The 23974-nt window shown below is 45.8% G+C and overlaps 1 protein-coding gene across 1 annotated transcript in view; it reads right to left on the bottom strand.

The window, feature by feature from the left end:
- The window catches only part of LOC118382744 (protein phosphatase 1 regulatory subunit 29-like), a 204309-nt gene extending 185433 nt beyond the window's left edge, over nt 1-18876 (bottom strand). Inside the window, exon 1 of the mRNA XM_052527953.1 lies at nt 18476-18876. The gene's annotated coding sequence lies outside the window, so the exon portion shown is untranslated. The remainder of the gene's footprint in view (nt 1-18475) is intronic.
- Nucleotides 18877-23974: the final 5098 nt, after the last annotated feature.

Below are 23974 nucleotides of genomic sequence, written 5' to 3'. Positions count from 1 at the left end.
AGTTGAATCTCCCTCTTTTCATGACACTGCCATATGAAAAGCTAAAATGTGTAATTTAAAGTATTGGTTTACACTTTTGTTAAATTCTGAATTCCATCCCTCAACGTATATCTCTTTAATTGATTAAGTTGTGTCTCTGATGTTCTAAACTAGAACCCAGCTGAAGACTGACAGAACCTACTCTAGCAACTGAAAGCGTAGAGAGCAGACTACATTTGACATTTCAGCAGACGCTCTCCAGAGAGACTTACAGATGTAATTAGGGATAAGTGCCTTGCTCAAGGGAACTTCGGCACGTGTTTCACCAGGTCAGCTCAGGGATTCACTAGGCTACCTGCCACGTAGAGTGAATATCTGAAGAGCACTATGAAATACTGGATTAAAAGTAAACCGCACTGCTATTTATCAATACTTTTCTCAAATGTTTTTTTTTCTCTCCAATTTTACGTTTGATCTTTAAGCCGTTTTGCACCACTCTTGCATCAATGTGTCTCACAAGCTAGTTGTTATTAGCTAGAACTGAAAATTGTCTGAAATTGTCTAGCTAGTAGAGACGTCAGTGTAGTGAGGGAATATCTAAAGAAGGGTTCTATTAGAATAATAAGCTACATGAATTAAGAGCAGAAGAGAAGGCTCTGGAGACAGAGGCAGGGTCATTATAAAGAGCTCTGTGTGTCTCACCCCTTCTCTCTCTCTCTATCTCTCTCTCTCTCTCTCTCTCTCTCTCTCTCTCTCTCTCTCACCCTCTCTCTCTCTCTCTCTCTCTCTCTCTCTCTCTCTCTCTCTCTCTCACCCCCGCTATCTTTCTCTCTCTCTCCCACAGTATGCTGTTCTAGTCCTCTCCTCTCCCCCTTAATATCTGTCTCCATTCTACAATACAATGTTTTGTATTCTTCCCTCTCTCTCCATCTCTCTCTCCTTCTCCCTCACTCACTCACCTTCTCCCTCACTCACTCACCTTCTCCCTCACTCACTCACCTTCTCCCTCACTCACTCACCTTCTCCCTCACTCACTCACCTTCTCCCTCACTCACTCACCTTCTCCCTCACTCACTCACCTTCTCCCTCACTCACTTACCTTCTCCCTCAGTCTCTCACCTTCTCCCTCACTCACTCACCTTCTCCCTCACTCACTTACCTTCTCCCTCAGTCTCTCACCTTCTCCCTCCGTTGATCTGATTTTGAATTGATTGCTGTGATTCTATGGGCAGAAGGATCATATGCCATTACCCTTCTGAGACACCTTGCAAAAGTACTGTAGGTAGGGGTGAAGTGGCTATGCACAGATAATAAACAGCGAGTAGCAGCAACGTACAAAACAAATGGGGGGGTCAAAACAAATGGGGGTAAATGTAAATAGTCCAGGTGGCCATTCGATTCATTGTTTATCAGTCTTATGGTTTGCGGGTAGAAGCTGTTAAGGAGCCTTTTGGACCTAGACTTGGCGCTCCGGTACCACACACACACAGACACACACTGTGAATATTATGCAGACACAATGAAAATCTAGATATCCTCAAAATTAGGGACACAGTCATACACACACAAACATGCACATGCATAATAGTATGCTCACTCATGCACACACACAACATAATGGTAATGCCCAGGAATAAGACCGAGCTAGTCTCCTCTCTGTAAGCAGAAGGACTTTCTATAATGTGTGACATTTCTGATAAGAGCAGACAATACCATCTGCAGCACAGAGAGCTTTAGTAGGCAGGCAGGACTCTTGATGGCAGGGTTCAGGGCAGGCTCTCTCTCTCTCTTTCTCTCTCTCTGTGATGCTGTTTCTCTCTCTCTCTCTGTATGGCTGTTTCTCTCTCTCTGTGTGTGGCTGTGTGTCTCTCTCTCTCTCTCTCTCTCTCTCTCTCTCTCTCTCTCTCTCTCTCTCTCTCTCTCTCTCTCTCTCTCTCTCTGTGTGGCTCTCTTCTCTCTCTGTGTGTGGCTGTTTCTCTCTCTCTGTGTGTGGCTGTTTCTCTCTCTCTGTGTGGCTGTTTCTGTCTAACATTGCTCAAGTGTGGTGACAACATACAAAGTTTCTCTTCTCTCTCTCTCTCTGTGTGTGGCTGTTTTCTCTCTCTGTGTGTGTGTGTGGCTGTTTCTCTCTCTCCGTGTGTGTGGCTGTTTCTCTCTCTGTGTGTGTAGCTGTTTCTCTCTCTGTGTGTGTGGCTGTTTCACTCTCTCTGTGTGTGGCTGTTTCTCTCTCTCTCTCTGTGTGGCTGTTTCTCTCTCTCTCTGTGTGTGGCTGTTTCTCTCTCTCTCTCTTTGTTGCTGTTTCTCACTCTCTCTGTGTGTGGCTGTTTCTCTCTCTCTCTGTGTGTGGCTGTTTCTCTCTCTCTCTCTGTGAGAAAGAGAGAAACATATAGAGAAAGAGAGAAACACAGAGAGAAAGACACACACAGAGATAGAAACAGAAACACAGAGAGACACACAGAGAGAAAGAGAAAAACACAGAGAGAAAGAGAGAAACATATAGAGAAAGAGAGAAACACAGAGAGAAACACACAGAGAGAGAAACAGAAACACAGAGAGAGAGACACACAGAGAGAAAGAGAGAAACACAGAGAGAAAAAGAGAAACACAGAGAGAAAGAGAGAAACACAGAGAGAAACACACAGAGAGAGAAACAGAAACACAGAGAGACACACAGAGAGAAAGAGAAAAACACAGAGAGAAAGAGAGAAACATATAGAGAAAGAGAGAAACACAGAGAGAAAGACACACACAGAGATAGAAACAGAAACACAGAGAGACACACAGAGAGAAAGAGAAAACACAGAGAGAAAGAGAGAAACATATAGAGAAAGAGAGAAACACAGAGAGAAACACACAGAGAGAGAAACAGAAACACAGAGAGAGAGACACACAGAGAGAAAGAGAGAAACACAGAGAGAGAGAGAAACATATAGAGAAAGAGAGAAACACAGAGAGAAAGACACACACAGAGAGAGAGAAACACAGAGAGAGAAAGAGAGAGAGAGGGATACTGGAGGGATGGAGGTAGATATGTATCGGGGACAGGGATACTGGAGGGATGGACGTAGATATGTATAGGGGTAAGGTGAAGAGGCAACAGGGTAGAAGATAAACAGAGTAGCAGCAGTGTGTGTGTGTGAGTGGGTGCACGTGTGTGTAGAGCCAGTAGAAATGTGTGTCGATAATATGTGTTAGTGAGCAAATGATGAAGTCGGTGTGTGTGTGTTGGAGTGACAGTGTGTGTGTGTGTGTGTGTGTGTGTGTGTGTGTGTGTGTGTGTGTGTGTGTGTGTGTGTGTGTGTGTGTGTGTGTGTGTGTGTGTGTGTGTGTGTGTGTGGGGCCCTGTGAGTGTGTGGGGCCCTGTGAGTGTTAGTGGGGCCCTGTGAGTGTGTGGGGCCCTGTGAGTGTGTGGGGCCCTGTGAGTGTGTGGGGCCCTGTGAGTGTGTGGGGCCCTGTGAGTGTGTGGGGCCCTGTGAGTGTTAGTGGGGCCCTGTGAGTGTGTGGGGCCCTGTGAGTGTGTGGGGCCCTGTGAGTGTGTGGGGCCCTGTGAGTGTGTGGGGCCCTGTGAGTGTGTGGGGCCCTGTGAGTGTGTGGGGCCCTGTGAGTGTGTGGGGCCCTGTGAGTGTGTGGGGCCCTGTGAGTGTGTGGGGCCCTGTGAGTGTGTGGGGCCCTGTGAGTGTGTGGGGCCCTGTGAGTGTGTGGGGCCCTATGAGTGTGTGGGGCCCTATGAGTGTGTGGGGCCCTGTGAGTGTGTGGGGCCCTGTGAGTGTGTGGGGCCCTGTGAGTGTGTGGGGCCCTGTGAGTGTGTGGGGCCCTGTGAGTGTGTGGGGCCCTGTGAGTGTGTGGGGCCCTGTGAGTGTGTGGGGCCCTGTGAGTGTGTGGGGCCCTATGAGTGTGAAGGCCCTGTGAGTGTGTAGGGCCCTGTGAGTGTGTGGGGCCCTGTTAGTGTGTGGGGCCCTGTGAGTGTGTAGGGCCCTGTGAGTGTGTGGGGCCCTGTGAGTGTGTGGGGCCCTGTGAGTGTGTGGGGCCCTGTGAGTGTGTGGGGCCCTGTGAGTGTGTGGGGCCCTGTGAGTGTGTGGGGCCCTGTGAGTGTGTGGGGCCCTGTGAGTGTGTGGGGCCCTGTGAGTGTGTGGGGCCCTGTGAGTGTGTGGGGCCCTGTGAGTGTGTGGGGCCCTGTGAGTGTGTGGGGCCCTGTGAGTGTGTGGGGCCCTGTGAGTGTGCATATAGATCGTGCAAATACTGAAATAAAAGGTCAATAAAGACACAAGGTCAACTGGGTCCGTGTAGCTGTTAGCTATTTATCAGTCGTATTGCCTGGGGACAGAAGCTGTTCAAGAGCCTGTTGGTGTCAGACTTGATGCACCGGTACCTCTTCCTATGCAGCAGCATAGAAAATAGTCTATGGCTTGGATGGTTGGGGTCTTTGACGATTTACCCAGCCTTCTTTTCACCTGATATACCTGCCTGATATAGAGGTCCTGGACGGACAGGGAGCTCGGCACCAGTAATGTACTGTCCGCACCACCCTCTAGGACTGATGGTTGGGTTAGTAAACTAGCAAGTCTGTTTGTTTTGGCATTTGCTCCTGTAGCTATCTAGGTAACTTGCTAGCTACTTCAGTGGATGTTGAACACATTTCTAGTGACAAATATGTTATGTAATGGAGGGATGGAGGTAGATATGTATAACAGATGAGTCCCCTCCTTCCATTACACAGTCTTCTCTCCCCCTAACAGATGAGTCCCCTCCCTCCATTACACCTTCTTCTCTCCTTCTAACAGATGAGTCCCTCCCTCCATTACACACAGTTCCCCCCTCCATTACACAGTCTCCCCTAACAGATGAGTCCCCTCCCTCCATTACACCTTCTTCTCTCCCCTAACAGATGAGTCCCTCCCTCCATTACACAGTCTTCTCTCCCCCTAACAGATGAGTCCCCTCCCTCCATTACACCTTCTCTCCCCTAACAGATGAGTTCCCTCCCTCCTCCATTGAGTCCCCTCCCTCCACAGTCTCTCTCCCCTAACAGATGAGTTCTTCCCCTAACAGATGAGTCCTTCCATTACACAGTCTTCTCCCCTAACAGATGAGTCCCCTCCCTCCATTACACAGTCAGATGAGTTCCCTCCATTCCCCTAACAGATGAGTTCCCTCCCTCCATTACACAGTCTTCTCTCCCCTAACAGATGAGTCCCCTCCCTCCATTACACAGTCTTCTCCTCCTAACAGATGAGTCCCCCTCCCTCCATTACACAGTCTTCTCTCCCCTAACAGATGAGTCCCCTCCCTCCATTACACAGTCTTCTCTCCCCTAACAGATGAGTCCCCTCCTCCATTACACAGTCTTCTCTCCCTAACAGATGAGTTCCCCTCCCTCCATTACACAGTCATTACACAGTCTTCTCCCCTAACAGATGAGTTCCCTCCCTCCATTACACAGTCTTCTCTCCCCTAACAGATGAGTCCTCCCTCCATTACACAGTCTTCTCCCCCTAACAGATGAGTCCCCTCCCCCTCCATTACACAGTCTTCTCTCCCCTAACAGATGAGTCCCCTCCTCCATTACACATCTCCCCTAACAGATGAGTCCCCTCCCTCCATTACACAGTCTTCTCCCTAACAGATGAGTTCCCTCCCTCCATTACACAGTCTTCTCTCCCCTAACAGATGAGTCCCCTCCCTCCATTACACCTTCTCTCCCCCTAACAGATGAGTCCCCTCCCTCCATTACACCTTCTTCTCTCCCCCTAACAGATGAGTCCCCTCCCTCCATTACACAGTCTTCTCTCCCCCTAACAGATGAGTCCCCTCCCTCCATTACACAGTCTTCTCTCCCCCTAACAGATGAGTCCCTCCCTCCATTACACAGTCTTCTCTCCCCTAACAGATGAGTCCCCTCCCTCCATTACACAGTCTTCTCTCCCCCTAACAGATGAGTCCCTCCCTCCATTACACAGTCTTCTCTCCCCCTAACAGATGAGTCCCCTCCCTCCATTACACAGTCTTCTCTCCCCCTAACAGATGAGTCCCCTCCCTCCATTACACAGTCTTCTCTCCCCTAACAGATGAGTCCCCTCCCTCCATTACACAGTCTTCTCTCCCCTAACAGATGAGTCCCTCCCTCCATTACACAGATGAGTCCCCTCCCTCCATTACACAGTCTCTCCCTCAGATGAGTCCCCTCCCTCCATTAGTTCCTCCCTCCATTACACCAGTCTTCTCTCCCCCTAACAGATGAGTCCCCTCCCTCCATTACACAGTCTTCTCTCCCTAACAGATGAGTCTTCTCTCCCCCTAACAGATGAGTCCCCTCCCTCCATTACACAGTCTTCTCTCCCCTAACAGATGAGTCCCCTCCCTCCATTACACAGTCTTCTCTCCCCTAACAGATGAGTCCCCTCCCTCCATTACATGAGTTCCCCCCTCCATCTACACAGTCCTTCTCTCTCCCTAACAGATGAGTCCCCTCCCTCCATTACACAGTCTTCTCTCCCCTAACAGATGAGTCCCTCCCCCTCCATTAGTCCCTCCCTCCACAGTCTTCTCTCCCCTAACAGATGAGTCCCCTCCCTCCATTACACAGTCTTCTCTCCTTCTAACTTCTCCATTACCAGTCTTCTCTCCCCTAACAGATGAGTCCCCTCCTCCATTACAGTCTTCTCTCCCCTAACAGATGAGTCCCTCCCTCCATTACACAGTCTTCTCTCCCCTAACAGATGAGTCCCCCTCCCCTCCCTCCATTACACAGTCTTCTCTCCCCTAACAGATGAGTCCCCTCCCTCCATTACACAGTCTTCTCCCCTAACAGATGAGTCCTTCATTACACTCTTCTCTCCCCTAACAGATGAGTCCCCTCCCTCCATTACACAGTCTTCTCTCCCTAACAGATGAGTCCCCTCCCTCCATTACACAGTCTTACACAGTCTCCCCTAACAGATGAGTCCCCTCCCTCCATTAACAGATGAGTCCCCTCCCTCTTCTCTCCCCTAACAGATGAGTCCCCTCCCTCCAGATGAGTCCCCTCCCTCCATTACACAGTCTTCTCTCCCCCTAACAGATGAGTTCCCTCCCTCCATTACACAGTCTTCTCTCCCCCTAACAGATGAGTCCCCTCCCTCCATTACACAGTCTTCTCTCCCCTAACAGATGAGTCCCCTCCCTCCATTACACAGTCTTCTCTCCCCCTAACAGATGAGTCCCCTCCCTCCATTACACAGTCTTCTCTCCTCCTAACAGATGAGTCCCCTCCCTCCATTACACAGTCTTCTCTCCCCTAACAGATGAGTCCCCTCCCTCCATTACACAGATGAGTCCCCTCCCTCATTACACTCTCCCTAACAGATGAGTCCCCTCCCTCCATTACACAGTCTTCTCTCCCCCTAACAGATGAGTCCCCTCCCTCCATTACACCTTCTCTCCCCCTAACAGATGAGTCCCCTCCCTCCATTACACAGTCTTCTCCCCCTAACAGATGAGTCCCCTCCCTCCATTACACAGTCTTCTCTCCCCCTAACAGATGAGTCCCCTCCCTCCATTACACCTTCTTCTCTCCCCTAACAGATGAGTCCCCTCCCTCCATTACACCTTCTCTCCCCCTAACAGATGAGTTCCCTCCCTCCATTACACAGTCTTAACAGATGAGTCCCTCCTCCATTACACAGTCTCTCTCCTAACAGATGAGTCCCCTCCCTCCATTACACCTTCTCTCCCCTAACAGATGAGTCCCCTCCTCCTCCATTAACATGAGTCATTACACAGTCTTCTCTCCCCTAACAGATGAGTCCCCCCCTCCTCCATTACACCTTCTCTCCCCTAACAGATGAGTCCCCTGAGTTCCTAACTCCCCCCTCCATTACACAGTCTTCTCTCCCCCTAACAGATGAGTCCCCTCCCTCCATTACACAGTCTTCTCTCCTCCTAACAGATGAGTCCCCTCCCTCCATTACACAGTCTTCTCTCCTCCTAACAGATGAGTCCCCTCCCTCCTTCCTACCAATCTTCCTCCGCTAACAGATTTTTCTTTCATTCACACAGTCATCAAAGACATATAAACATGGCAGCACCAGCTGTCTAATTGTTCAATAGTAGAAAACGCCTGTAGTGAAGTGATTCTCCAGTGTTTTCATTGAGACATAACGCCACAGCCATGACTCCTTCCAAAACGTCATTTTGTCATTTGTTATTGCGTTTTTGAGGGAGGGGGAGGAGGAGCAATGGATGTGGCACTTTTTTAATACATAGATGAGAAAAGACTCCCCCCCACACACACACACACACACACACACACACACACACACACACACACACACACACACACACACACACACACACACACACACACACACACACACACACACACACACACACACACACATATGCAAGTGTCACAACAAGTGACAAATCCTCTTATCACCTCATTAACATCATTAAGGAGGCCTGGAGGAGTGTGTTATTATTATTTATTTATTTATTCATTAATCTTCACAGTCATCTTCAGAAAGTGAGAGAGAGAAGATGAGAGGGAGGGAAGGAGAGGGGGTGAGAGGGAGGGAAGGAGAGGGGGGTGAGAGGGAGGGAAGGAGAGGGGGAGGGAATGAGAGGGGGGGTGAGAGGGAGGGAAGGAGAGGGGGTTGAGAGGGAGGGAAGGAGAGGGGGGGGAGGGGAGGGAAGGAGAAGGGGGAGAGGGAGGGAAGGAGAGGGGGGAGGGGGGAAGGAGAGGGGGGAGAAGGGGAGAGGGAGGGAAGGAGAGGGGGGAGAACAGTGCATAGGACTGTGTGGTAAAATGGACATAGTGCTATGAAACACAGATTCTTTTCACAGTCCCCAAATCCAAAACAGGATTATATATGTACAGATGTTTATATATACAGTATTATATAGAGCCAGTACTGCATGGAACTCCCTTCCATCTCATATTGCTCAAATGAAGAGCAAACGTTAAAAAAACAGATAAACATCTCATGGCACAACACCTCTCCAATATTTGACCTAGATAGAGTGTGAATGTATTGATGTGAAGGCTACATGTGCCTTTTAAAATGGATGTAGTTCTGTCCTTGAGCTGTTCCTGTCTATTAATATGCTGTACTACAGTTGAAGTCGGAAGTTTATATACACACAGTTAATTTTTCCAAAGATTGTTTACAGACAGATGATTTCACATATAATTCACTGTATCACAATTCCAGTGGGTCAAAAGTTTACATACACTAAGTTGACTGTGCCTTTAAACAGCTTGGAAAATTCCAGAAAATGATGTCATGGCTTTAGAAGCTTCTGATAGGCTAATTGACATAATTTCAGTCAATTGGAGGTGTACCTGTGGATGCATTTCAAGGCCTACCTTCAAACTCAGTGCCTCTTCGCTTGACATCATGGAAAAATCAAAAGAAATCAGCCAAGAATTGTAGACCTCCACAAGTCTGGTTCATCCTTGGGAGCAATTTCCAAATGCCTGAAGGTACCACGTTAATCTGTACAAACAATAGTACGCAAGTATAAACACCATGGGACCACGCAGCCGTCATACCGCTCAGACCCGTTCTGTCTCCTAGAGATGAACGTACTTTGGTGCAAAAAGAGCAAATCAATCCCAGAACAACAACAAATGACCTTGTGAAGATGCTGGAGGAAAACAGGTGCAAAAGTATCTATATCCACAGTAAAACGAGTCCTATATCGACATAACCTGAAAGGCCACTCAGAAAGGAAGAAGCCACTGCTCCAAAACCGCCAGAAAAAAGGCAGACTACGGTTTGCAACTGCACATTCCTGGGGCGGCAGGGTAGCCTAGTGGTTAGAGCATTGGACTAGTAACCGGAAAGTTGCAAGTTCAAACCCCTAGCTGAAAAGGTACAAATCTGTCCCTGAACAAGCAGTTAACCCACTGGTCCTAGGCTGTCATTGAAAATAAGAATTTGTTCTTAACTGACTTGCCTCGTTAAATAAAGAAAACATTGGGACAATTTTTTTTGGAGAAATGTCCTCTGGTCTGATGAAACAAAAACTGCTTGGCCATAATGACCATCATTATGTTTGGAGGAAAAAGGGGGAGGCTTGCAAGCCGAAGAACACCATCCCATCTGTGAAGCACGGGGGTGGCAGCATCATCTTGTGGGGGTGCTTTGCTGCAGGAGAGACTGGTGCACTTCACAAAATATATGGCATCATAAGAAGGGAAAATTATGTGGATATATTGAAGCAACATCTCAAGACATCAGTCAGGAAGTTATTAAAGCTTGGTCGCAAATGGGTCTTCCAAATGTACAATGACCCCAAGCATACTTACAACGTTGTGGCAAAGGACAACAAAGTCAAGGTATTGGAGTGGCCATCACAAAGCCCTGACCTCAATCCTATAGAAAATGTATGGGCAGAACTAAAAAAAGTGTGTGCAAGGAGGCCTACAAACCTGACTCAGTTACACCAGCTCTGTCAGGAGGAATGGGACAAAATTCACCCAACTTATTGTGGGAAGCTTGTGGACGGCTACCCGAAACATTTGACCCAAGTTAAACTATTTAAAGGCAATGCTACCAAATACTAATTGAGTGTATGTAAACTTCTGACCCACTGGGAATATGATGAAAGAAATTAAAGCTGAAACAAATCATTCTCTCTACTATTATTCTGGCATTTCACATTCTTAAAATAAAGTGGTGATCCTAACTGACCTAAAACAGGGACTTTTTGCTAAGATTAAATGTCAGGAATTGTGAAATAGATTTGAAATGTATTTGGCGAAGGTAAACTTCCTACTTCAACGGTATGTCATGTTTCCTGTTTCATGTGGACCCCAGGAAGGGTAGCTGCTGCTTTCACAACAGCTAATGGAAATCCTAATAAAATTCCAAAATACCAAAAAAGTGTTACTTCTTGTCTGGAGGTAATGCTTTGAAACAAACTGTACCCCTGTGATACAGTGTTGCGTCCTGATTATTTGTAGAATGGATATGGTGCTAGGAGAAAAACTGTACCCCAAGATAGCGTTACTTCCTGATTGTTTGTAGAATGGATATGGTGCAAGGAGAAAAACTGTACCCCAAGATAGCGTTACTTCCTGATTGTTTGTAGAATGGATATGGTGCTAGGAGAAAAACTGTACCCCAAGATAGCGTTACTTCCTGATTGTTTGTAGAATGGATATGGTGCTAGGAGAAAAACTTTTAAAAAACAAAATACTGTGTTACTTCCTGATTCTTTGTAGAATGGACATGGTGCTGTAAGAAAACTGTACCCCCAAGATACTGTGTTACTTCCTGATTCTATGTAGAATGGACATGGTGCTATAAGAAAACTGTACCCCCAAGATACTGTGTTACTTCCTGATTCTTTGTAGAATGGACATGGTGCTATAAGAAAACTGTACCCCCAAGATACTGTGTTACTTCCTGATTCTATGTAGAATGGACATGGTGCTATAAGAAAACTGTACCCCCAAGATACTGTGTTACTTCCTGATTCTTTGTAGAATGGACATGGTGCTATAAGAAAACTGTACCCCCAAGATACTGTGTTACTTCCTGATTCTTTGTAGAATGGACATGGTGCTATAAGAAAACTGTACCCCCAAGATACTGTGTTACTTCCTGATTCTATGTAGAATGGACAGGAAAAGCAGTACCAGTGTTGGGCTGACCCACCACAGACTGACATTACACTGGTCTAGAGAGTGAAGATAGAGGAGAGTGAAGATTTTAAAAAAGAATGACGATAGAGGGTGCGAGAGAGTGAAGATTGAGGGTGGGACAGAGTGAAGATAGAGGGTGGGAGAGAGTGAAGATAGAGGGTGGGAGAGAGTGAAGATAGAGGGTGGGAGAGAGTGAAGATAGAGGGTGGGAGAGAGTGAAGATAGAGGGTGGGAGAGAGTGAAGATAGAGGGTGGGACAGAGTGAAAATAGAGGGTGGGACAGAGTGAAGATAGAGGGTGGGAGAGAGTGAAGATAGAAGGTGGGAGAGAGTGAAGATAGAGGGTGGGAGAGAGTGAAGATACAGGGTGGGAGAGAGTGAAAATATTCTGCTTCCTGTCTCTCTTGTCCTCTCAGACTACCTCTTCTCTCCTTTCCACTATTCTGCTTCCTGTCTCTCTTGTCCTCTCTGTCTACCTCTTCTCTTCTTTCTCTCCTTTCCACTATTCTGCTTCCTGTCTCTCTTGTCCTCTCAGACTACCTCTTCTCTCCTTTCCACTATTCTGCTTCCTGTCTCTCTTGTCCTCTCAGACTACCTCTTCTCTCCTTTCCACTATTCTGCTTCCTGTCTCTCTTGTCCTCTCAGACTACCTCTTCTCTCCTTTCCACTATTCTGCATCCTGTCTCTCTTGTCCTCTCAGACTACCTCTTCTCTCCTTTCCACTATTCTGCTTCTTGTCTCTCTTGTCCTCTCTGTCTACCTCTTCTCTTCTTTCTCTCCTTTCCACTATTCTGCTTCCTGTCTCTCTTGTCCTCTCTGTCTACCTCTTCTCTTCTTTCTCTCCTTTCCACTATTCTGCTTCCTGTCTCTCTTGTCCTCTCAGACTACCTCTTCTCTCCTTTCCACTATTCTGCTTCCTGTCTCTCTTGTCCTCTCAGACTACCTCTTCTCTCCTTTCCACTATTCTGCTTCCTGTCTCTCTTGTCCTCTCAGACTACCTCTTCTCTCCTTTCCACTATTCTGCTTCCTGTCTCTCTTGTCCTCTCAGACTACCTCTTCTCTCCTTTCCACTATTCTGCTTCCTGTCTCTCTTGTCCTCTCAGACTACCTCTTCTCTCCTTTCCACTATTCTGCTTCCTGTCTCTCTTGTCCTCTCAGACTACCTCTTCTCTCCTTTCCACTATTCTGCTTCCTGTCTCTCTTGTCCTCTCTGTCTACCTCTTCTCTTCTTTCTCTCCTTTCCACTATTCTGCTTCCTGTCTCTCGTCCTCTCCATCTACCTCTCCTCTTCTCTCTGTCCTTTCCACTATTCTATCTCTCTTGTCCTTCCATCTATCTCTCTCTGTCCTTTCCACTCCATCTACCTCTCTCCTCTTCTCTCTCTTCCTCTTCCTTTCCACTATTCTACTTCCTATCTCTCTTGTCCTCTCCATCTACCTCTCCTCTCTCTCTGTCCTTTCCACTATTCTACTTCCTATCTCTCTTGTCCTCTCCATCTACCTCTCCTCTTCTCCCTCTCCTTTCCACTATTCTACTTCCTATCTCTCTTGTCCTCTCCACCTACCTCTCCTCTTCTCCCTCTCCTTTCCACTATTCTACTTCCTATCTCTCTTGTCCTCTCCATCTACCTCTCCTCTTCTCCCTCTCCTTTCCACTATTCTACTTTCTTCCAACTCATTAGATCTTTCTTATTTTCCTCTCTTATCCCTCCATCTCCCTTGCGACTGAAATAAACCCTCAATAAAAGATGAGGAAGGCTCATCTGCCTCGCTGGCGGTGGTATTCCTACAGGATTCAATCATCACCTCGCTAATGAGATTAGCATGGCTCATTCATGGCTAATGCTTACTGAGCCAGGATCGTCACTCATCTTCCCACAGTAGCTCAGCGCAGAGGGGAGAGGAACTGAGGGCTGCCCAGGTCGGGGTACCCAATGTCGGCTTGCCAATCCAGGAAAGCCCCTGCCTGGACCTCCATGGGAAGGGAAGTGAGAGTTACCTAGCTTGAGGTTCCTGAAAACCTCCTGTTTCAATCTGGTCTTCATACTAAGAACGGAGTAGCAGGAGTCAAAGAGAGAAAGAGAAAAGAGAGAGAGAGAGAGAGAGAGAGAGAACGCTAGATGGAGAGGGAGGCCTGCCCACCTGGTAGGTAGCTTGGCAGTGTTTCTCACAACATTTGGAGAGGCACAGTAGTACCTGGCAAACACCTGGGGAGAAGGGAGGGAGAGATGAAAGAAGGGATTACTGATACCTGGGGTCTGTTGGGGGACTGCCCAGTGGAATGCCCAAACACACCATCACACACACATTATCTCTCACATAAACACATTGTAATACACATACAAACAGAAACTCTCTCTCTCTCTCCCTTTCTTACACAAACACAAATCTCACAGTAGTATCTCACCATCGTGTAGTTAGTATCTACCTCTTCACATCACTACATTACGCTAGCATGGCCACTAGCTGTATGAGGAGAGCATCACTACATTACTCTAGCATGGCCACTAGCTGTGTGAGGAGAGCATCACTACATTACTCTAGCATGGCCACTAGCTGTGTAGCTGAGGAGAGCATCACTACATTACTCTAGCATGGCCACTAGCTGTGTGAGGAGAGCATCACTACATTGCTCTGCATGGCCACTAGCTGTGTGAGGAGAGCATCACTACATTACTCTAGCATGGCCACTAGCTGTGTGAGGAGAGCATCACTACATTACTCTAGCATGGCCACTAGCTGTGTGAGGAGAGCATCACTACATTACTCTTGCATGGCCACTAGCTGTGTGAGGAGAGCATCACTACATTACTCTAGCATGGCCACTAGCTGTGTGAGGAGAGCATCACTACATTACTCTAGCATGGCCACTAGCTGTGTGAGGAGAGCATCACTACATTACTCTAGCATGGCCACTAGCTGTGTGAGGAGAGCATCACTACATTACTCTAGCATGGCATGAGCATCACTACACTAGCTGGTCACTAGCTGTGAGGAGAGCATCACTACATTACTCTAGCATGGCCACTAGCTGTGTGAGAGCATCACTACATTACTCTAGATGGTCACTAGCTGTGTGAGAGAGCATCACTACATGGTCACTAGCTAGCATCACTACATGGCCACTCTAGCTGTGTGAGGAGAGCATCACTACATTACTCTAGCATGGTCACTAGCTGTGAGAGAGAGTCACTAGCTGTGTGAGAGAGAGCATCACTGAGAGAGCATCACTACATTACTCTAGCATGGCACTACATTACTCTATGGCATGAGAGAGCATCACTAGCTGAGAGAGCATCACTACATTACTCTAGCATGGCCAAGCTGTGTGAGAGAGCATCACTACATTACTCTAGCATGGTCACTAGCTGTGAGCATCACTACATTACTCAGCATGGTCACTAGCTGTGTGAGAGAGCATCACTACATTACTCTAGCATGGTCACTATGAGAGAGCATCACTACATTACTAGCATGGCTGTGTATGAGGAGAGCATCACTACATTACTCTAGCATGGCCACAGCTGTGTGAGGAGAGCATCACTACCAGCATGGTCACCAGCTGTGTGAGGAGAGCATCACTACATTACTCTAGCATGGTCACTATGAGGAGAGCATCACTACATTGTTAGCATGTCAGCCAGCGTGAGAGAGCATCACTACATTACTCTAGCATGGTCATAGCTGTGTGAGAGAGCATCACACATTACTCTAGCATGGTCAGCTGGGAGAGCTGTGTGGAGCTGTGTGAGAGAGCATCACTACATTACTCTAGCATGGTCACAAGCTGTGTGAGGAGAGCATCACTACATTACTCTAGCATGGCCACTAGCTGTGTGAGGAGAGCATCACTACATTACTCTAGCATGGTCACCAGCTGTGTGAGAGAGCATCACTACATTACTCTAGCATGGTCACTAGCTGTGTGAGAGAGCATCACTGCATTACTCTAGCATGGTCACTAGCTGTGTGAGAGAGCATCACTACATTACTCTAGCATGGTCACCAGCTGTGTGAGAGAGCATCACTACATTACTCTAGCATGGCCACTAGCTGTGTGAGAGAGCATCACTACATTACTCTAGCATGGCCACTAGCTGTGTGAGAGAGCATCACTACATTATTCTAGCATGGTCACCAGCTGTGTTGAGAGCATTCATCCTCTAGCATGGTCACAGCTGTGTGAGAGAGCATCACTACATTGTCTAGCATGGTCTGCATCAACAACGAGAAGACTGAGCATCACTTCTAGCATGGTCATATGAGCATCATAAATTACTAGCATGGTCACTAGCTGTTACCCTCTAGCATGGTAGTGCATCACTACATTTTGACCAGGGCCACTAGCTGTGTATAGGGATAGTGCCAGCTGTTGAGATCATCATTGTTATGTCAGCCACTCGAGAGATGCAGAGCAACAACCATTTACCAACTCCAGCGGGACACACATCACAGTGACTGTGTAGGAACACTGTCATAGACAGATGGAGCAGCGAGAGACAGACTCCACACAGAACACTGTCACAGACAGACACACAGAGACAGACACACATTTAGAACACTGTCACAGACAGACTGTGTAGAGACACACACACATTTAGAACACACACACAGACAGACTCCCCATGTCCGTAGAGATCTGAACCTGGTCTTAGTTTCATCTTCTCTTCCTCTGTGTTTTACTGTTATTCAGACTCTAGTTGAGAACACTGTCATAGACAGTCTGTCTGCCTGTCTGTCAGACTCCAACGAGAAGACTGGCATACTTTATACTGTCATAAATTACACCCTTTACCCTCACATAGAACACTGTTTTGACAGACTGAGATATAGACAGACTCCATTCAGAACACTGTCATAGACAGACTGTGTAGAGACAGACTCCATTTAGAACACTTTCATAGACAGACTGTGTAGAGACAGACTCCATTTAGAACACTGTCATAGACAGACTGTGTAGAGACAGACTCCATTTAAAACACTGTCATAGACTGTGTAGAGACAGACTCCATTTAAAACACTGTCATAGACAGACTGTGTAGAGACAGACTCCATTTAGAACACTGTCATAGACTGTGTAGAGACAGACTCCATTTAAAACACTGTCATAGACAGACTGTGTAGAGACAGACTCCATTTAAAACACTGTCATAGACTGTGTAGAGACAGACTCCATTTAAAACACTGTCATAGACAGACTGTGTAGAGACAGACTCCATTTAGAACACTGTCATAGACAGACTGTGTAGAGACAGACTCCATTTAGAACACTGTCATAGACAGACTGTGTAGAGACAGACTCCATTTAAAACACTGTCATAGACAGACTGTGTAGAGACAGACTCCATTCAGAACACTGTCATAGACAGACTGTGTAGAGACAGACTCCATTTAGAACACTGTCATAGACAGACTGTGTAGAGACAGACTCCATTTAGAACACTGTCATAGACAGACTGTGTAGAGACAGACTCCATTTAGAACACTGTCATAGACAGACTGTGTAGAGACAGACTCCATTTAAAACACTGTCATAGACAGACTGTGTAGAGACAGACTCCATTTAGAACACTGTCATAGACAGACTGTGTAGAGACAGACTCCATTTAGAACACTGTCATAGACAGACTGTGTAGAGACAGACTCCATTTAGAACACTGTCATAGACAGACTGTGTAGAGACAGACTCCATTTAGAACACTGTCATAGACAGACTGTGTAGAGACAGACTCCATTTAGAACACTGTCATAGACAGACTGTGTAGAGACAGACTCCATTTAGAACACTGTCATAGACAGACTATGTAGAGACAGACTCCATTTAAAACACTGTCATAGACAGACTGTGTAGAGACAGACTCCATTTAGAACACTGTCATAGACAGACTGTGTAGAGACAGACTCCATTTAGAACACTGTCATAGACAGACTGTGTAGAGACAGACTCCATTCAGAACACTGTCATAGACAGACTGTGTAGAGACAGAGACTCCATTTAGAACACTGTTATAGACAGACTGTGTAGAGACAGACTCCATTCAGAACACTGTTATAGACAGACTGTGTAGAGACAGACTCCATTTAGAACACTGTCATAGACAGACTGTGTAGAGACAGAGGACTCAATGTTCAGACACAGCAGCTCTGAAGAAAGTTAAACGTGTCAAACTTTAAGTTTGTCTCCTGAACTAGTTGTTCAAGGACACCATTTAGATTGGACTGCATGAGAAGAGCTGAGAGACTTTTTACCAGTCAGACTGTGTCTTCTGCACTCTTTCTTTCTCTCTTTCGCTCTCTGTTTTCCCAGAAAGAACTTGGCAATTTCCCTTGTTGACACCACCTGTTGCAGTGGCCAGTTGGACTTGAACCGTGTATTGTGTTTTGTATTATATTATGTTTGTGATACGTGGTTGGGTTACGACTGTGATATGTGGTTGTCTCACCTGGCTATCTTAACAACAAGCTATGCTGTGTTTTGGTATATTGCACTTGTGGTTTCATGAAAATTAAATAATTGTAGTAATTTAATTTGAATTTGGCACTCTGCAATTCAGCGGATGTTGACGAAAATGATCCCACTAACAGGATGGGTGCACCAAGAAGTTATTAAGATGAATGCACTCGCTGTGGCTCGCTCTGGATGGGAGCGTCTGCTGAATGGATCAATTGTAATGTGTACAGTCAGGTCCATAAATATTTGGACATTGACCAAGTTCTCGGTACTCCAACACAATGGATTTGGAAAGGAAACAATCAAGATGAGCTGAAAGTGCAGATATTCAGCTTTAATTTGAGGGTTTTTACATCCAAATCAGGTGAATTATACCACTTTTTATAGGTGCCCCCCCCCATGCTACGGGCTCACTCACCTCTTCTCCTCTTCTCCTGATGCTTCTCTGACTACTAGAAGAATCTAGAGATCCAGGTGACGATAGAGATGAAGATAGGAAGAGAGAGGCTTCTCCTCAGGTTGTCTGTTAGTCCCCCTGTTTCAGTCACTGGTGCCTGGGTAGGTGGGTGGCTTGGTCTAAAAGTCTGGGTGCTGGAGCCAGTTGTGGTCCTCGGTGGTCCTCGGTGGTCCTTCCCTCCAAGGTCCACTCTTAGTCCAGAGTAGACTGGGTATGACCGTCAGTCCATCACCATAGAAACACTGGTCCGGTAATCCACTAAGTCTCACTGATCAATGCAGGGCCTTTGGACAAGTAGCTATGGAGAGAGAAAGAGAGAGAACATGATATTTTAACTTTATATTCAGCCAGTCAAACAGCCAGCTTAAAGGACGACTGCCCTTCCTGATTTGGCCTCTTTTTAGATTTGGTTCATTAAGAAATGGTAGCGGCCATGACGGAATTCAAATGTGAGTTGGTTTCGTTGTGTGGTTTGATGTGGGGGTCTTGTGTGTGTGAGAAGAGTTAGCCAAATTATTTTGCCAATTAGCTTCAGCCAGCTGGTGTGCTACCGTGGAAAATGTGGTTTCCTTGGATAGCCGAGCTCCTGGGTTAGTTAGGGACCATCAATACATTATACAAAGTAAATGAAACAACATGTTCATCCTGCACAACTCTTAGTTTTCTCAATAAATGCTTTGTATATTAATTTCTACAATTTATAGTTGTTTTGACGTTTTAAAGTCACTGAAATTTGGAGCTATTGGAATTTTAACATATTGTCCAATGTACATTGTGTAATTTACAGATGGTCCCTAACTAGCCCCACAGGGATATCCAAAGTCAACACATATTAACCACAGGAATTACTATCAGGTTGCATGCAGCTTCACTCTGAATTGATGATGACTTGTTTGCTGCCAGACGTAGGCATGTGGGCAGGATTGAAACAAACCCAACCTTCATTTACGTTGTGATTCAGTCACGATCTCAAGTCTCAGCTATGAACGAGACTGACTTTATAACCAAATGTATCCTATTTCCACATGTTGCCACTAGAATAAATGTGTCTAACTCATATCGATGCCAGAGGCTGTTTCTAAATAGAAAGTTGGTTTCAGGGGCAATTGCTCTTCAAGGCTTAAAGGGAGAGAGAGATGGAAAGAGAGAGAGATAGAGGGAGGGAGGGAGGGAGGGGGGGGGGTGAGAGAGGGAGGGGGAGAGAGAGAGAGAGAGAGAGAGAGAGAGAGAGAGAGAGAGAGAGAGAGAGAGAGAGAGAGAGGACCCTGGGGAGAGAGAGCGAGGGAGGAGAAGTTTTACACTATGTTTAAGCTATAAATTGGCTAGACATGCTAAACGGACTGTGGATACCCTGGCCTGGCCTGCTGACACAGCAGCTACTCTAATTTCCATCCTGTATTAAATGACATTTACATTTATGCCATCATCCTGTTGATTGGATGTAGCGATCACATTGCCCAGCCATGTACAGTATGCATAGGCCACATCTGCATGTATAGTGCCTTCAGAAAGCATTCATACTCCTTGACTTGTTCCACAATGTGTTGTGTTACAGACTAAATGGATTACAAATATATTTGTCTCACCCATCTAAAAACAACACCCCATAACGACAAAGGTGAAAACATGTTTTTAGATTTCTTAGCAATTTTTTTGAAAATTGAAATACATAAATATCTCATGTACATAAGTATTCACACCCCTGAGTCAATACATGTTACAATCACATTTGGCAGCAATTACAGCTGTGTGGCTTGCTGGGTAAATCTCTAAGATTTACATACCTGGAATCTTTGCATTATATTATTTTTCAATTCTTACAAGTTAGCTGTTGATCGTTGATAGACAGCCATTTCCAGTCTTGCCATAGATGTTCAAGTATATTTATGTCAAAACTGTTAACTAGTGTTGTGAGTGTTATATCTGAGTGTTGATTCTAGTGGGATTAACACCAGTGGATTAACACCAGTGGATTAACACCAGTGGGATTAACACCAGTGGATTAACACCAGTGGATTAACACCAGTGGGATTAACACCAGTGGATTAACACCAGTGGATTAACACCAGTGGATTAACACCAGTGGGATTAACACCAGTGGATTAACACCAGTGGATTAACACCAGTGGATTAACACCAGTGGGATTAACACCAGTGGATTAACACCAGTGGATTAACACCAGTGGGATTAACACCAGTGGATTAACACCAGTGGATTAACACCAGTGGGTTAACACCAGTGGATTAACACCAGTGGATTAACACCAGTGGATTAACACCAGTGGATTAACACCAGTGGATTAACACCAGTGGATTAACACCAGTGGGATTAACACCAGTGGATTAACACCAGTGGATTAACACCAGTGGGATTAACACCAGTGGATTAACACCAGTGGATTAACACCAGTGGGATTAACACCAGTGGATTAACACCAGTGGATTAACACCAGTGGGATTAACACCAGTGGATTAACACCAGTGGATTAACACCAGTGGGTTAACACCAGTGGATTAACACCAGTGGGATTAACACCAGTGGATTAAGACCAGTGGATTAACACCAGTGGATTAACACCAGTGGGATTAGAATTGACGCCACCTGCAGTGAATAAATGAAGTGTTATTTGAATCACAGTGGAATCAACACCACATGGTGTTGTTGTCACTCGACTGTGTTGAGTTCATTTCCGTTAACTCTCTCAGAGTGAAAAAGACATGGGAGAGGACTCGTTATCATATTTCCCAGCATGCTTTGTTGCAGGTTGCTTTTTAGAATAGTTTGTTTTAATATCTACGTTTCTGCACATTGATTGATTGATGTTATACTAACAAACATGCTGAATGGGTGACATGTCTGGTGAGTGTGCAGGCCACGGAAAACTGGGACATTTTCAGCTTCCAGAAATTGTGTACAGATTCTTGCGACATGGGGCCGTGCATTATCATGCTGAAACATGATGGCGACAGATGAATGGCACGACAATGGGCCTCAGGATCTCATCACGGTGTCTCTGTGCAGTCAAATTGCCATGAATAAAATGCAATTGTGTTCCTTGTCCGTAGTTTATGCCTGCCCCCCCCCTGCCACCATGGGGCACTCTGTTCACAACATTGACATCAGCAAACCGCTCGCCCACACAACGCCATACATGCTGTCTGCCATCTGCCCGGTACAGTAGAAACCGGGATTCATCCATGAAGAGCACACTTCTCCAGCGTGGCCAGTGGCCATCGAAGGTGATCATTTGCCCACTGAAGTCGGTTACGACCCCAAACTGCAGTCACGTCAAGACCCTGGTGAGGATGAAAAGCACTCAGATCATGAGATGGCTTCCCTGAGATGGTTTCTGACAGTTTGTTGGCAGAAATTCTTTGGTTGTGCAAACTCCAAGTTTCACACAGCTGGAGGTCCTGGGTTGCTATGGTTACACATGGTCTGGGTGGTATGGTTACACATGGTTGGTATGGTTACACATGGTCTGGGTTGGTATGGTGGTCTGGGTTGGTATGGTTACACATGGTCTGGGTTGGTATGGTTACACATGGTCTGGGGGTATGGTATGGTGGTTACACATGGTCTACACATGGTCTGGGTTGGTATGGTTACACATGGTCTGGGTTGGTATGGTTACACATGGTCTGGGTTGAGGCTCTCTGCCAAAATCTCTAAATTGACATTGATTCAGCTTATGGTAGAGAAATTAACATTCAATTCTCTTGGCAACATCTCTGGTTGACATTCCTACAGTCAGCTTGCCGATTTCACGCTCCCTCATCTGTGGCACTGTGCACATTTTAGAGTGGCCTTTTATTGTTCCCAGCACAAGGTGCACCTGTGTAATGATCATGCTGTTTAATCAGCTTCTTGATATGCCACACCTGTGGATGAATTATCTTGGCAAAGGAGAACATCCTCACTAACAAGGATGTAAACAAATGTGTGCACAACATTTGAGAGACTTAAGCTTTTAGTGCGTATGGAACATTTCTGGGATATTTTATTTCAGCTCACGAAACAAGGGACCAACACTTTACATTTTGCGTTTATGCTTTTTTTTTTTCAGTGTACGTTTACCCACTCGCAACTTCTCACCTGGAAAAATGTTTTTTATTCAAAGGCTGAAATTGCCGATGAAAGTTACCCTTTAAATGAGCACTTTATTAGAGCTGATGCTGTTACACTTGTTCAGTGTTAGGAATGAACACCTGCGCTGTTACAGTAACTCATTTTGGGGTGTTGTTTTAACACTGTAGAGTGTAAAGCCTTATTTGCATATTTTTTCCCATGGTGCCTTTCAAGTGAATGTTAGCGGTACCAGTACTACCCATGACTGTGTTTGCTATTGACAGAGGCATAGGTGTTGCATTCGATGGTGTTCAGTCCTGAAGCCTTCACCAAGTGAGTGCCAAGGTGAATATTTAATCATGAAAATGTAATTATTTATGACAATACATTACTTTAATTAATTTTTTAGATCATAATTCGACAGCCTAATTTTACCCTAACACAGTTGTCTGAAACTCCTGTCAAGTCACATTATGCTGGCTTGCAAAATGACATATACTATAATCGCACCTGATCCCAACATTTTCTCACTAAAGCGTACTTAGCAGAAGTCCACTGGCACGCTCTCATAATAAAATGATGTGCATCGCAAGCAAATATGGCTCTAGACAGTTCGCTCACGGTGATTCTGTGCTAAGATCCTGACATCTACTGTCAGTTCGAATCCCCCGTGAGGTGCAACATTTTTTGTTGTTAATGTGGACTCACATTTATTGCGGTATTATGTTGGGAAGAAAAGTGCAATCATCACCTTGAAAATGAAGATTAAGGGCTCAATTCAATCCAACCCACATTGCAGTATTTACACAGGAGCTCTTTTTCCAGTGGTCAAATGAACTAATAGATTGGTCTTCTTGGGTACTGTATTAAAACCTACAACTGCTACCAGGGTGACCCCTCTCACGGGTATGTTTTCACTTTTTAAATGCTTTCACTTTTCAGAGTGAGAAGTTTGTGGACACAGGAGGAATATTGTAAATAAAGGATTTGTTAAAGAAACATACCTGCTCCATGTGGGATTTGAACTACAAGCCAACTGTCCTAGCAAACTGCATCACTAATCAGTTACAGCAGGTCGGGAAAAATGACCAGTTGACATCACCACCATTGTCCTCTATTTCTTATTAAGACAGATGTAGCTACAAATATAAACGTATAATCCTCAGAGCCCTTTTCTTTTCAAAAGGAAATAGAAACCGTCAGCAATAACAATGAATTTGGTCATATCCGGAAATGTGGAGCGACAGAAGGAAGGAGAGGAAGCGAAGGGAACGAGGGAGAGAGAAGAAGAAGAAGGAGCTTGTTGAGGGAAATCTGTCTGGTTGGTTATGCCATAGAGGAGGAGAGGAAGGAGAGAGAAAGAGAGTAGGGGGGTGAGAGGAGAGGAAGGA

This window comes from Oncorhynchus keta, chromosome 10 (assembly GCF_023373465.1).
Source record: "Oncorhynchus keta strain PuntledgeMale-10-30-2019 chromosome 10, Oket_V2, whole genome shotgun sequence".
Classification (NCBI taxonomy): Eukaryota; Metazoa; Chordata; class Actinopteri; order Salmoniformes; family Salmonidae; genus Oncorhynchus; species Oncorhynchus keta.
The sequence above is the reverse complement of the archived record's forward strand: the minus strand, read 5'-3'. Positions and strand labels throughout refer to the sequence as shown.